The following is a 490-nucleotide window of genomic DNA, read 5'->3' on the forward strand; positions in this document are numbered from 1 at the left end:
TTTTTTTTCTCATTATTCAAACAATTCCTTAAAATAAAGTAATTATTTAACAATATTTTTTTATATTTTTATTGGTCAAGTGATAATATTTTATTTTAAGATAATATTGTTATATTTTATGTAACACTTTATCATTAGTTATATTGCTTTTTATCTATTTTTAAAATGAGTTTAATTTTAATTTATATAAAATATTTTATACAGTCATACAATTACATATATTTTTTTAGATAATTATTCAAAAAATTAATATAAAAGATAGTTATTTTTATTAATGTGACTTCGCATAATTAGATGCACGTATAAAATTATCTTATACTGAAATACATTAAAATTGAATTTTTTTAAAAAATATGAGTTCTACTAAAAACGCTTAGATAGTAAAAAAATTTTAAATTTATTTTACATATATTTAAAGAAAAAAAAGGTTAAGCTTTTATGATAAAAATAAATTAATAAATATACTAATAAATTTTTTTCGAATTTATAT

The sequence above is a fragment of the Arachis duranensis genome, chromosome 4 (genome assembly GCF_000817695.3).
Source record: "Arachis duranensis cultivar V14167 chromosome 4, aradu.V14167.gnm2.J7QH, whole genome shotgun sequence".
NCBI classification, from domain to species: Eukaryota; Viridiplantae; Streptophyta; class Magnoliopsida; order Fabales; family Fabaceae; genus Arachis; species Arachis duranensis.